This window comes from Balaenoptera musculus, chromosome 10 (genome assembly GCF_009873245.2).
Source record: "Balaenoptera musculus isolate JJ_BM4_2016_0621 chromosome 10, mBalMus1.pri.v3, whole genome shotgun sequence".
NCBI lineage: Eukaryota > Metazoa > Chordata > Mammalia > Artiodactyla > Balaenopteridae > Balaenoptera > Balaenoptera musculus.
The window spans coordinates 34,346,791-34,359,340 of NC_045794.1; the positions used below are offsets into that span (position 1 = coordinate 34,346,791).

The 12,550-nt window shown below is 35.4% G+C and overlaps 1 protein-coding gene across 1 annotated transcript in view; it reads right to left on the reverse strand.

Annotated features, from left to right (window-relative positions):
- The window catches only part of ADAMTS20 (ADAM metallopeptidase with thrombospondin type 1 motif 20), a 200,124-nt gene that overhangs the window by 4,186 nt on the left and 183,388 nt on the right, over positions 1-12,550 (reverse strand). The gene's annotated exons all lie outside the window — the stretch shown is intronic.

Below are 12,550 nucleotides of genomic sequence, written 5' to 3' on the forward strand. Positions count from 1 at the left end.
ACAAGAGACAACTGAAATAATACCAGATAATGTTATTTGTGCAAAAGTAATTCTGTCCAACACAGGGACTCTAGGGTTGACAGTTAGAGCTTATGCTCCTGTAGCAACAGCAAGTCCAGTCAGAAGGGGTGTTCACGGGGATTGATACCAACCAGACTTAACATTTCTCCAGTTTCAATTTTTGACCCCTCGTTGCTAATTTCCCTAAGTTACACCTGTTTAATGTATTTCCTAGAATCTTCTGTTACTGTGCCCTTACCTTTTGTGTTAAGAATGTTACTTTTTAACCTACCACACAAAACTACTGAATGTGATATTATTGCCCCAGTTATCATGTGCTTTTAAGTACCCAGAAGTACTTATGTGGACGTCTGATGCCACATGATTTACACACATGGTATGTGAGCCCCCTAGTGGCTTTATGATCTAATTATTTTCAAGACACAAGAACCAGTTTCATGTCAAAATAGTCCAGACTATCTCTGCTAAAAATTAAACTTTAGGGCTTCCCTGGTGGCGCAGTGGTTGAGAATCCGCCTGCCAATGCAGGGTACACGGGTTCAATCCCTGGTCCGGGAAGATCCCACATGCCGCGGAGCAACTAAGCCCGTGTGCCACAACTACTGAGCCCGCATGCCTAGAGCCCGTGCACTGCAGCAAGAGAAGCCACTACAATGAGAAGCCCGTATGCAGCAACGAAGACCCAACACAGCCAAAAATAAATAAATTAAATAAATAAATTTATTTTTAAAAAAATAAACTTTAAATATCTGTTAATTAAGAAAGTGCCTGACTAAAATTGGTAAAATTTGTGGCACATGTATATGATCTTGCAGTACAGAATTATACACTGAAAAGCTGAAGTACTTAATGAAAGCTAATTAAACCTACTGCCAATATTTAATATACATACAGATTTAGAGTGATATTAGGACAATCTTAGATCACATCACAATATCCTATGGCCTAAGACTCAGGAATCTTGAGCAAGACTGTGATAAAACATTAAAGATTATGTTATGTCAATGAAAATATTATCTTGTCATGAAAGCAAAGGCTAAATAGATTTCAAATATATTTATAATATGAATTATTACAACTGCTAAAAAATTATGTATCAGTTTAGTTTATTAAGTTAGATTTCTTAGCAATCTTATATATTTCTTACTTAAAATCAAAATAGAGATTCAAATATATTTATAATACAATGATAATATATGGAGAATTTTCCCCAAAACAGAAATAATTTGTTTTAGATAAATTTCAAAGAAAATTAATTGCTATAGACATCATTTGGTTATGAAATTTAGAATATGACCTGTATGTTTGCTTCATTGTTGTATTCCTAGAGTCCAAAAGAAGGCCTAGGCACTCAGTAAATGTTTTTAAATGGGTGAATTAAGTGCAACATTATAAATATTAAATTTTAACATTGTAAAAGTTAATACACAAATACAGCTAAACCCTTCATGCTCGTGATAATGAATGACACTAATGCTAGACACATCAGAATTTTTTCTTTTTTTTAAAGCTTGATGGTATTCACATTGCTTAATTTGTGTCATGCTTTATTTATTTATTTATTTTATTTATTTATGACTGTGTTGGGTCTTCGTTTCTGTGCGAGGGCTTTCTCTAGTTGTGGCAAGCGGGGGCCACTCTTCATCGCGGTGCGCGGGCCTCTCACTATCTTGGCCTCTCTTGTTGTGGAGCACAGGCTCCAGACGCACAGGCTCAGTAATTGTGGCTCACGGGCCCAGCTGCTCCGCGGCATGTGGGATCCTCCCAGACCAGGGCTCGAACCCGTGTCCTCCGCATTGGCAGGCAGATTCTCAACCATTGCGCCACCAGGGAAGCCCAGAATTTTATATTAGTAAATATTTGAATGAGAAGGAGTAATTCTAAGGATATATTCTACTGGTTAATACTTAGCCATCTGATACAGGTTTTGCACTGAATACCTTCATCCCACATTAACTCATAAATAGGCTTCTCACCAAATAAAAGAAATGGAACTATATTCTGTGGTGTAGGTTTCCTGTGACTAGCCACTTATTGAGTGCCCCAGTTGGGGGAATGCAATGTTTTCACAACCTAATAGTCTACACTTCCATTTATTCTTTACCTCCCTGCTCAAGGTTGCTTGGAAGCATTCAGCTGGAAAGGAAAGACAAAAATCCAACTGACTACAGTACTGAGAGACTTAGGTGGTCATTAACAATGAGTTGGATCTAGAAATATCTGCTGCTTCATTTCTCCAGACTAATTTTCATGAGCTTTGCTTACATCTTTAGTCCTTGTTCAAAAGCTACATAATACAATCTCAAAGAAATGGCAAAACAATTCAACTGAGATCTGGGATGATATTGACAGAGGTAAAAATACACTTCACTCATTTGTTCGAAATTAACTGAGTGGCAGACTTGGTATGAAGCACTACTGCAATACAGAGAGAGGTCTTGTTCCAGGTTTGAGAAGTGAAGCACAGATTGGTGGTTGCCAGAGGTAGGAGTTGGAGGGGGAAATGGGTGAGGGTGTTACAAGATAAATAAATCTGGGGATTAATGTGCAATATGGTAACTATAGTTAAGTATACTGTATTGTATATTTGAAAGTTGCTAAGAGAGTAGATCTTAAAAGTTCTCATCACAAGAAAGACAAAATTGTAACTACGTGAGGTGATGGATGTTAACTAAAACCATTGTGGTGATAACTTTTCAATATATACATAGTCAAATAATTATGTTGTACACCTTTAATACAATGTTTAATGACAATTATATTTTAATAAAATGGAGGAAACTAAATCTGATATACACATAAATAAATGTGATGCAATGTAGAGAATTATAGGTGCCATAAGAAAGGTACTGGTACATTCCTATGGAACTTTAGAAGTAATAAATGACTGAATAATTGTATTAATTACTTATTTCAATTCCATTACTTTATTTAAGATTAAAATTTAAACCTCTTTAAACCTAATGTTTAACTTGAAAAATTAGTTCAACATAGTAGAAACTAAAAAATATGGTTTTTTGAAGTAGTATGAAGTGTATCTCCTCTTGTACTCTCGACATTTTTTAGAAGAGGCCATCATAAGAAGTAAAATTCTAACAGCCAAATCACAAGTGGAAGGTAAAGTGATTCAGAAGACCTAAGAATTCAACAAATTCGAATGTTTGCCCTTGAGTAATTAGCTTCATCAAAGGAAAAAGTAGTTATGGATACAAGACAGAGGGAAAGCACAGAAATAGATGCAAGTTTTAATGTTCCACTTCTTTGATTGACTGGTTGGTTCATATGTGCCCATTATATCATTAGGTTTTACAATTTTAAAGTTTGTTCCACATATTTTATTATGAATGGGATCTATAGATCTAATGCAATTCCAATAAGAGAACTGATTCTAAAATTTATATCAAAAGACAAAGAAATTAAAATAATTAAAACAAGTTTGAAAAAAAATAAATTTGAAGGACCCACACTACCTTGTTTTAACACTTATTATAATAAGGTTATCATAACCAAGACAGTGCTGTGTTGGTGAAGAGAGAGACATGTAGATCAATAGAACAGAAGACAGAGTCAGAAATAGACCCACATAAATATGTGCAATATATATATATATATATATTTTTGGCCTCACCACGCGGCATATGGGATCTTAGTTCCCCGACCAGGAATTGAAACCATGCCCCTGCATTGGAAGTGTAGATTCTTAACCACTGGACCACCAGAAAAGTCCCGTCCAATTGATTTTTGACAAAGGCGGAAAGGCAATTTACTGGAGAAAGCACTGTCGTTTCAAAAAATGGTGTTAGGACAACTGGATGTCTATAGGCAAAACCCTTCCGACTTCATAAAAAATTAGTTCAAAATCAGTCATAGGTCTAGATGTAAAGCGTAGAACTATAAAAAAAAATTTAAGAACACATAGAAGAAAATCTTTGTAACCTGGAGTAAGTCAAAGGTTCTTAAATATGACACTAAATGTACAACCCACAAAGGAAAAAAAATGATAAATTTGACTTCATTAAAATTTAAAACTTCAGCTCTGTGTAAGACAATTAAGAGAAAGAAAAGATAAGGTCCAGACCAGGAGAAAAAGACTTGGAAATGTTATATACAGCAAAAGACTTGTATCCAGACTATATAAAGAACTCTCAAAACTAAACAGTAAGGAACAATAAGGAAACAAACAACTTAATTTTAAAAATGAGCAAAAGACTTGGGCATACACTTCACCAAACAATATACACAGATGGCAAATAAGCACATGAAAGATGCTTAACATTATTATCCATTAGTGAAATGTAAATTAAAACTACATTGAGCTACCACAGAAGATGGGAAAACAAACAAAAAACTTGACAATACTAAGTGCTGACAAGGAAGCTAATCAACTAGAAATTTAATCTTTGCTGGTGGGAATAAAAAACGGTACAGCCACTGTATCAAGCAGTTTAGCAGTTTCCTATAAAGTTAAACATACACATATCATGTGACCCTACAATCTCACTCATAGGCATTTATCCCAGAGAAATGAAAATGTACGTTCACACAAAAACCTGTACGCAAATGTGCATCTCAGCTCTATTCATAATCTCCAAAAACTATAAACAACTCATTTTCTTCCAACAAATGAACAAACTGTAGGACAACTGTATGACATCCATTTGATGGAATAAGCAATAAGGAAGAACAAATTATTGACACATGCAAAAACACAGATGGACCTCAAAGGCATTATGTTGAGTGAAGGAAGTCAATCTCAAAAGGTTACATATTGTGTGATTCCATTTATACCACATTTCTATGTCATCCCAGAAAATGCAAAACTAAAGCAACAGAAAAAAGATCAGTGTGTCCCAGGAGTTAGGTGGGAGGGAGGAATTGACTCCATGGAGGAAGTGTGAGGGAGCTGTTCTATATTCAGATCATGGTAATAGTAACATGAATCTGTATGTATGTTAAAACTGTATACTAATAAAGGCAATTTTATTGTTTTTTTTAACTTAAGATGTGAATGAATATAACACCTATTTAAAGAAAAAAATTTCCAATTGACTTGCAAACAAAACCAAAGTACATGCTATATGTAAGAGACACACTTAAAGTGACTCATAAAGGCCAAAATTAAAAGCATGTGCAAGAGTATACCAGGAAAATGGACATAAAAAGAGAACAGGGGTAGCAAATCCTGATAAGGTAGAGTAGAATTCAAGTACGAAATCAGGAAAACATGACAAAGAAGTGCTAAAAACCATAATCCACAATGAAGACATAACATGTGAGTATTATGCATCAAATAACACAGCAACTTTTATGAAACAAAACTACAGGAGATGAAAGGGGACATAGGTAGAAACACCCTAATAATAGGAAATTTTAATATACCACTTTTAATAACAAAATAGATCAAGCAGGCAAAAATAAGGAGAGAGATGATCTAAACAATATAAATAAAAGGGTAGATCTTATGCATATATATCAAACTCTACACTCTGATAATAAAGAATACACTTTCAAAATATTTAAAAACTGGCTCTGAATACTCAAAATGGATGCTGGCCATGATCCTCTGGCATTGGTTATTTCTCTTGCTCTCATGTAATCAATATTAATTATGAAACAGCTAAAGAGATACACATTGTGATTTTTTTTTATGGCTCTGTGAAAAGTACCAAAAATTTTACTTCACTTTTGATGAAATATATATATATATATATATACATATATATACATATATATATACATATGTATATATATATATTCTAAAGTCACATCACACTCCTTAACTTCATCTTATATTACAATGTGGCAAAGTTTATTTTCCCTAGAGAATGCCATATGTGTCCATTCTCTTTTTAGCATTCATGTCCCGGGGTGTCCTGTCATATGCAAACACAGAGGATATGGTTTTGAGGAATCCCAAACAACAGAATAAGTTCTTTCTGTGACATTAAACATCTGGAGAGTATTCATGTAAATCTTGTATAACTTAACACAGAATCTGGTTTATATATTTGACAGAATAGCTTCAAGAATACTGGGCAGTTTGTATTTTTGGTAACAGTAACCTCAGGCACTTGAATACAGACTGAAAAAAATGGGCATACCTTTTTTTGACAGCACATACCTATGCCCAATAACATCTAATTTTGGAAATAGAGCTTTGCATTCCAGAAATGCCACCTAAGTGGGGGAGCCATCTCACCTTGACTAGCAGAGAGGAGCAATTTATTACTACACTGGGGTTACCTCTGACTTCCTCAAGGATCTTGTACAGGTTGTTGACACAGAGTGTCTGTTTCTCCAACTGTAAACTGGGGTTACCCAGTTTATAACTATGTAACTTTCTCAAGATATTGTAGGGAAAAATGGCGTTACATAAAAATTGGAATAATGGAGTTAGAAATTAATGAAAATATTTGTTTTATCATTTAAAAACTTGATTTTTCTAAGATCTCTTATTCTGATTTCATGCTCATTGAGAAATATACTGTTTATAATAATTTGCTGTTAAGGTATTTTCTACAAGGAAGTTTACTAATGAGATAAAAGGAGTTTTGATTCCACTTGACGGTTATATTACTTATTTGTATATCAGTCTCCTGTGAACTTTGTTGATGTCTCATTGACCAGATTTATTCAATTCAACATGTAATGAAAAGGACCAGATTCCCAGCATTTCATGACCTTTCCGAGGTAATGGTACCTTGTAGCACACTCTTCACATCTCTAGGTGGCATCCTCAATTTACTTCTTTCTAATCATATCAAGTATATGACCAGAAGGCATTTATTAGAAGGAATATGGATTGTTGGACAAAGTTGACCAGTCTTGACGTGGGTTGGTCATTGGAGACTGAATAGTCTCCATTTAAAAGGGTCAAAATGGAAAAGTTATTTTAAATATCCATATGTGAAAGAAAAGATTGTTTAAAGTGCTAAAAGTTTTAGATTACATATCCTTGACCTGAGAACAAGTGTTCAAAGAGACACAGTGTAAGACTTCAGAAGGGGGAGTTCATCAGGAAAAGCACAGTCCTGGGAAGAGAACTAAATAAAAGATGTAGGTCAGAGAGTCACCATTTTGGAGGGAAACCAATCATCTGGTAGGCCAACATGAGTGAAGCAGGGAAGGAGAAGAATGGACATGAATAGAGCTAACCAGGCTCAAAGATTGAATGAGAACCTGAGATTCCTATGCAAAGCTATGTACCTTAAAAAATATAGCCAATAGAGGGAGCACATTTGGAATGGCTTTTGAGGAGACCTGTGGACTCTTTCTTCAGTGAAACAATAGAGAAAAATAGGAATAGAGAGGAACTTCCTCAACTTGATAAAGAACACTTACCAAAAATCTATAGCTAACATTAGAGTTAATGGTGAAAGACTGAATGCTTTCCCCCTAAGATCAGAAGCAATTAAAGCATGTCCACTATCACCACTCTTCAAAATAATGCTAGAAGTTCTAGACATACGTACTAGTATGATTCCACCTATATAACATCTTTGAAAAGACAAAAATTATGGAAATGAAGCCTAGATTAGTGGTTGCTAGGGGATAAGGTGAGGCTGGTGGTAGGAGGGAAGTAGTTGTCATTATAAAAGTTCTTGTGGGGCTTCCCTGATGGCGCAGTGGTTAAGAATCCACCTGCCAGTGCAGGGGACACGGGTTCGATCCCTGGTCCGGGAAGATCGCACATGCCGTGGAGCAACTAAGCCCATGCGCCACAACTACTGAGCCTGTGCTCTAGAGCCTGCGAGCCACAACTACTGAGCTGCATGCCACAATTACTGAAGCCTGTGTGCCTAGAGCCTGTGCTCCGCAACAAGAGAAGCCACCACAATGAGAAGCCCGTGCAACGCAATGAAGAGTAGCCCCCACTTGCCGCAACTAGAGAAAGCCTGCACACAGCAACGAAGACCCAACACAGCCAAAAATTAAATTAAATTAAATTTAAAAAAATAAAGTTCTTGTGGTGATAAAAATGTTCTGTATATTGATGTAGAGATGTCAATATCCTAGTTGCGATATTATACTATAATCATGCAAGATGTTACCATTTGGGGAAACTGGGTACATGGGATCTCTGTATTATTTCTTAGAACTACATGTCAGTCAACAGTTACCTCAAAATAAAATGTTTAATTTCAAATATAAAAAAATATAAAATACAAAACCATTTCAAGTCTCTTGAAATTGTCCTAAGGCTATACAAAAAAATGGAGAAACATTTATTCAGGAAAATCTATGAAATCTAGGTAAGAACAGTAAGCATCTGTGACATCTGAACCATGACCTATCCTCTCTTCCCCCACCTCAGCAAGATGATAGTTCTACTCTTCGTGGGTGCAGCTATGAACACAGGACTATATTTCCCCCAGCTCTCTGCTAGGGCTAAGCTTCCTCCTAGGGTGTGTGGGGGGCAGCGGGGGGCAGGGGACACCAGCACTCCTCATCTCACCCAGCTCTGTGTTGCTGAAGCTGTCTTAGAGGCAAGAATGGCAGAGAGTCTGAAGCTCCCTTCCACCACTCAGTCCCTACTCATAGATCAGAAGATCTGCCCCAGGCATGGCAGGCCAAGAACACAAGGCCTAAATCAGTCTCACTCAAAATCACTGGTAGGACAGAAGTTCCATGCTGAGCAAGGCAAGCCAAGAAGACCAGGGGATGTTGCCATTACCCAGCATTCTGCTTATAGACTGGGGATGTTACTCTGCAAAGTGGGTTCTACCCACTCAATCCACAGAATTGGTGCAAAGGTTCTTCCTTGGGGGAAAATCAAGCTGTAAGAACAGAAAGTTCCATAGCTTTTCCTAAGGAGACTGAGCTTATTTGGGACCAAACATGGGGAAATTTAAGCCTAAAGGGTGCATTGAAAATAAGACTTTAGTGGTGTGCAGTTAAAAGGAGGATGGGGGGTAACTGGATGAGAGCAACAAGCCAAATGGTAGGTCAAAGCTCAGTTTAACAGAGAAAAGCAGGGAAAGAGACAGCCAAGAAGGGCTCCTCTTGAAGTCTGACCTGACCTCAAAGACTGACCTATAAGACTACCCTGGCCAAGGGGCCTGAGTTTAATTGGATCAGACCGTGTAGTAATTTATGCCTCCAGGATGTTATTGAAAGAACAGAGTGATCATATACTAATTAGTGGAGGCTACGAGCTGAGTGTGATATCAGTAGAGGCAGACCATCTAGAAACTTCATCAAAGACAGGCCAACTAAAAACACTGTCATTCCAGGAGGATCGGGGTGACAGTGTACATGTCCAAGGCTGAGCTCTCTGAGGAGTGACATTAAAGGCTGCACACCACTGGGGAAATAGATGTCCCTGAAATAGCCCAGCCAAAGAGCTAAACAAATAAATAAGCAAGCAAACAACAAGTCCTAGAGGGAAGGGGAAACTTAGTATCCACAGTTGCTAAAATATCTTATCTAAAATGCCCAGTTTTCAACAAAAAATTGTGAAACATGCAAAGAAACTGGAAAGGATGACTCATATACAGGGGAAAAGGCAACAGAAACTGCCTTTGAGAGGTTTCAGATGTCAGGCTAAGCAGATAAAGACTTCAAAGTACCTATTATAAATATGCCCAAAGAACTACAGAAAACTGTGTTTAAAAAAGTAAAAGAAGGTATGATAATAATGTCTCATCAAATAGAGACTATCAATAAAGAAATAAAAATTATATTCATAAAAAGAGCCAAAGGACAATTTCAGGAGTTGAAAAGTACAATAACCAAAATAATAAATTCACTAGAGTAGATCAACCAGTAGATTTGAGCTGGCAGAAGAATCAGCAAACTTGAAAAGATATCGATAGTGATGAAACAATCTGAAAAATAGAAAAAAGAATGAAGAAAAAATGAATAAAGCCTCAGAGAAATAAAGGGACGCCATTAAGTGCACCAACATATGCATGATGGAAGTACCAAATAGAGTAGAGAATATATTTGAAGAAATAATGGCTGAAAACTGTCTAAATTTCATGAAATGCATTAATCTACACAATTAAGAAGCTCAATAGACTCCAAGTTGAGTAGACACAAAGAGATCTACATCCAGATATGTCACAGTAAAGACGTTGAAAGTCAAAAAAAAAAAAAAAAATCTGAAAGCATCAAGAGAAAAATGACCACATACGTGGGAATCCCAGTAAGATAAATAGCTGAGTTCTAGAAGCCAGAGGACAGTGGGATGGCATGTTTAAAGTGCTGAAAAATAAAAACTGTAAAACAATAATTTCCTAGGAAATCAATCTTTCAAGAATGAATGCAAAATAAAGACATTCCCAGATAAACAAAACTGAGAGGATTTGTTATTAGCAGACATGCTAGTTATTATTAGACATACTAAAGGAAGTTTTTCAGGCTGAAGTCAAGTGACATCAGACAATACAAAGCAACCAAAGTGTACTAGTAGAGTTGATTGTAGTAATTATAAAAGACACTATAATTGCATATTTCTTTTTCTTTATTCTCTTGTTTAAAAAGCAATTGTATAAACCAATATGTATGTAATTATACTACTGACCAGTATAATATAGAAATGTAGTATATTTGATAAAAATGCCACAAATAAAGCAGATGGAAGCAAAGCTGTTTTGCAGTAATTAAATGACAGCAGCTAATAACTCAGAACCACAGGAAGAAATGAAGAGAACCAGAAATGCTAAATAAAAAGGCTCATGTAAAAAACTCAATGAAATATAAGTTCTCTTATTTCTTATCTGTAAAAGATATAAAATTCTATAAAGTAACACTATAAAAATGTATTGTGGTTTGTTACACAGGTAGGTGTATGGATAACAAATATAACAACAAAAAAAGGGAAGAGGAAAAAGAGTATATATAGGAGTAATGTTTCTATATGTCACTTCAATTAGGTAGTATAATTCTGGAGAAGATTCTGGAGTAGAGTTAAGATGTACATTGTAAGCCCTAGAGCGACCATTAAGAAAGCAATTAAAAATATAGTGAGAAAATTATTAAGGAAATTAAAATGTTACACTAGAAAACGTTCACTGAATAAAAAAACCAGTAAAGAAGAGACAAAAACAATATAAGACATATAAAAACAAAAAGTAAAATGGAAAAGATAAATCCAGACATGTCAATTATAACATTAAGCAATCCACTCAAAAGGCAGAGATTCAACAAAGTGCTCCCTGTAGGAGACACTTTTAAGATCCAAAAATACATATAGGTTAAAAGCAAATGGGATGAAAACATATATACCATGTACTATAAGCAGCCTGAGTAGCCATTCTAATATCAGATAAATTAGACCTTAAAACAAAACAAAAAAAAATGGTACTACAGATAAAGAAGAACATTTTATAATGATATAAGGGTCACTATATCAGGATATTATGACAATTACAAGCATACAGTCATGTACAACAAAATCACGAGGTAAATAAATCTAATACAAAGTAAATGAAACAAAAGGATTGAAGTGAGAAGAAGACAATTCAACAATAATAGCTGCAAAGTTTCAGTAGATAGAATAACTAGGCAGAAGATCAACAAGGAAATGGAAGAGTTGAACAATACTTTCAACCAACAAGGCCACAGACATCTACAGAACACTTCACCCAACAACAACAGAACACACATTCTTTCCAGGCACATATTGAACATTTTCCAGGATAGCCATATGCTATGTATAAAACAAGCCTCAATAAATTTTAAAAGATTGAATAATACAAAGTGTGTTTTCCAACCACAATGGAATGAAAGTAGAAATCAATAACAGAAGGAAATGTGGGAAATTCACAAATACATGGGACTTAAACACCACACTCCTAAATAACCAGTGAGTCAAATGAGACACCACAAGTGATACTAGAAAATACTTTAAGATGAATGAAAATGAATGCACAACATACCAAAACTTCAGGGATGCTGCAAAAGAAGTGCTTAAAGGAAAATTTACAGCTGCAAATGCCTATATTAAAAGAGATAAAAGATCTCATACCAATGACCTAACCTTCCACCTTAAGCACTGAAAAAAAGGAGAACAAATTAAATCTAAAGCAAGCAGAAGGAAAGAAATGATAATGAATAGAGTGGACATTGATGAAACAAAGAAGAGAAAAATAACAGAAAATCAACAAAATCAAAAGTTGGATGTTTGAAAAGAACAAAATTGACAAACCAAGAAAAGAGAGAGGAGACTCAAAACTCTGAAATCAGGAATGAAAGAGGGGACATGATTGTGAATCTCACAGGAATATAAAGGATTATATGGAATATTACAAACAATTACATGCCAACCAATTAGATAACTTTGGTGAAATGGACAAATTCCTAAAAGCAAAAACAAAAAACATAAGCTTACCAAAACAGACTCAAGAAGAACTAGAAAATCTGAAAAGATCTACAGTAAGTAAAGAGATTGAATTAGTAAATAAAACAACTTTCACAAAGAAAAGCCCGAGCTCAGATGGCTTTGCTGATGAATCCTACCAAATATTAATTTTTCACAAACTCTTCCAAAAAAGGAGAAGAGGAGGGAACACTTCCCAATTTATTC